Source organism: Thermobia domestica, chromosome 1 (genome assembly GCF_964235325.1).
Source record: "Thermobia domestica chromosome 1, izTheDome1.hap1.1, whole genome shotgun sequence".
Classification (NCBI taxonomy): Eukaryota; Metazoa; Arthropoda; class Insecta; order Zygentoma; family Lepismatidae; genus Thermobia; species Thermobia domestica.
Window position 1 is genome coordinate 182,690,965 of NC_137454.1, and position 3,210 is coordinate 182,694,174.

Genomic DNA, 3,210 nt, shown 5'->3' on the forward strand with positions numbered 1-3,210 from the left:
TGTTTAATTCTAAAATGCGGATGAGTAATATAGACAAAGTTCTTACAATAACCGCACAGGAAGAAGTCTGCAGGCGACATCTGGAGATTGCGGTGAGCATAACCTCTTTGAGATTAGTCCTGGAAAACACTTTTCCAACACATTGTGTTCGCAGCTGTGTGGACTGTGCCATTGTCATGTTGAACACATTGTCACATTTCGTTCAGAAGGTACTGTTTATGCAAAGAATGTAATGAACATGTGACTACATGACATTAAACACCAAATAGCATTTCTGTGAATGCCGAGACAACTCCTTTAGCATATGCGAGTTGTCATTGACATATAGCAGGCACGTAGCCAAGGGGTGGGTCCGGGGGGCCCGGACCCCCCTTCTAATCCAAAAATGAAAAACATTAAGGAAGAATAAAACAAAAAGATCCGAGAAAAAGATGAATCAGCGTCAAAAATATAAAGCTACAGCAAGCGTTTGGTTACTCTGTTATGAGGAGCTTTGTGTGGAGGAAACGAGGGAGAGTCAAGTTGAAAAGGATATTATTGTAACGAAGCATACCGAATTCTATCTACTGTATCTCCATGGATAACATAGACTCTCAGGTAGAACTTAAGAAATGCCCAGAATCACCAATAATATGAGCCATTTTGAGTTTCACGGCAACACTAATCCATTTTATAGGATGTATTTACTCCCAAAAGAGATCTCATTGCTATCCTTGACAGCATTAAATGAAGATAAGAAAAAGAAGAAAGAAGACAAGTAGAACCGAGTTCAAATGACTTCGGAAGACTATACCTTTTCCAGTGGTCCCGCGTAGCGTAGTTGCTAACGCTCTCGCCTTTGGTGCGAGCGGTCCCGGGTTCGATTCCCGGTGAGGGAAATGAAATCCTTGAGTTTTAGTCCCACGGTTATGCCGGTTAGGCTAAAGGAGACGGTGATGATGAGTAATGAATGAAATGGTGGAATGAAGAAAGTGGGAGGAAACGGGAGAACCCCGAGAAAACCCACGCACACGGTGTTTGTCCACCACAAAGTTCACTTGGCGGGGGCTGGGATCGAACCCGGGACCCCTAGCACCAGAGGTGAATGCTCTACCACTGAGCCACCGCGGCCCCATCCCCGGTGAGGGCACTCGGTCGAAAAAGTGTAAAACGATTTTTCAGGTCAGCCATTCTGAATGAGGATTTCCTGGGTTTTCCTCATTCACACCAAGCAAATGCTGGGGTGGTACCTAACTTATAGGTCCCACGCCGCTTCCTTCCCTTTCCCCGGATTGTGTGCTTGCCGAAGGACGTTATCTCTCAAATGTGACGGGCTAAATGACCTTAGATGCTGAAACCCCAGAAATCTATATCCTAAATCCCTATATTCTTTCAATACTTTTTAATATTCTTTTACTCAAGATTTTTCCATAGCTTTTTAAAATTAAAATACTTATTAACTTATCCTCATTTTATTGTCCTAACAAACCAATATGGGTATGTTGCCAGTAAAATAGCTTAGTTTGATAGATCTCCTGGTGTGTAACCACAGTATTTCACGCCACGCCCCCTCCCATTACGAAATCCAGGCTAAACTAACGAATATATGTTGCCAGTAAAATAGTTTAGAATAATCGAGCCCCTGGTATGACCACAGTATTTCGTCACGGACCCCCCCCCCTATTCCAAAATCCTGACTACGTGCCTGCATATAGCCTACGCGAGAATTTTAGACATTAATGTATTCATCCATATGAACTATGACTCAGCAGTCCAGTACCAGTCATAGAGTTCCTTTCCTTCTGGCGTTGCAGATTCCATAAACCAACGACAATAGTCTCTTCTGGTATCCATGTCTTAGTTTAATTAGTCTGTAGCATCTCTAGTGCACTTTACTTACTGAATAACAATTGTTTATGATCTTTAACTTCTAATTTGTTCTTCCATTCAACTCTTCTTCCTTGTGTTTTCTACCACATTTACGGATGTTTCTAATAAATAATAATGAATAAGATGATTCTGTCAGCATGGACAGAAGGAATTAATAATTCGTTTTAACCTTTCAATGGCTAATTTATAATCCTAACTCATTTTGCGTTGAGATTTGGATATGTCACATAATTAGATGTACGTATATTTGACAATATCTGAAGTAGAACATCAAATTTGCCTTTGAAAGTACGTTTCAAGCATGTTTCATTAATAAAACATTGGCCTATTTCAGTATAGTTTGCATTGATCTTTTGGAAACTTCCTTAGAGCCACTATATCTATTTTATTTATTTATAACTGCGCGCGGGAATGAGATATTCTGAAAATCCTGTAATGCACAGTAATATTATATATATATACTTATGTAATTCTGGATAGAAGAAGGTATATGTATGTCATTTACATAAAAACTAAAATAACTTACGTTTTGAAAATTATGTTCTCTAAATGGCGTCCTTCTCTGAGGTAATAATCGTGAATTCGCCAATAGACGTTTCTCATTACTTGCTGGCAGTACGTCCACAGTAATGGATCGAATCTCTTCACATGTTGCAGCTTTGAGTTATCCAGTGTATGAGGACGAGTAGAAAGCACTAGATTCTTTAAATCCTATAACAAGGAAAATCACATGCGCTAGATCTGACGGTGTCGCAGGTAGGGCTGCTCCGATAATCGAGTAATCGATAACAATTCGATAAAATTTCAAAACCGTTTCGTCGATAAAGAATTTTAATTTTATCGAATTATCGAACTTTCGAGACTCTCGAATTGTTTGGGACTATCGAAATGTATGAGACTCTCAAAATGATTCAGACTCTCGAATTGTTTGAGACTCTCGAAATGTTTGAGACTATCGGAATATTTGAGACTCGTGAAATGTTTGGGACTCGCGAATTGTTTGAGACTCTCGAAATGTTTGAGAGTCAAGAAATGTTTGAGACTCTCGAATTGTTTCAGACTCAAGAAATGTTTGAGACTCTCGAATTGTTTGAGACTCTCGAATTGTTTGAGACTCTCGAAATGTATGAGACTCGAAATGATTGAGACTCTCGAATTGTTTGAAACTCAAGAAATGACTGAGACTCGCGAATTGTTTGAGACTCTCGAGATGTCTGAGACTCTCGAATGATGGAGACACTGGAAGTGTTAGAAACATACAACAAGTTTGAGAGACTCACTACTATTGTTTGAAAGCAGGAAATACTGAAAGATCTGGAAGAAACAATGCAATCTATGTTA

General features: G+C 39.5%; 1 non-coding gene across 1 annotated transcript; it reads left to right on the forward strand.

Annotated features, from left to right (window-relative positions):
- Nucleotides 1-805: 805 nt before the first annotated feature.
- TRNAQ-UUG (transfer RNA glutamine (anticodon UUG)) lies at nt 806-878 on the forward strand. The gene has a single exon. It is a non-coding gene; the product is annotated as a tRNA-Gln (tRNA).
- Nucleotides 879-3,210: the final 2,332 nt, after the last annotated feature.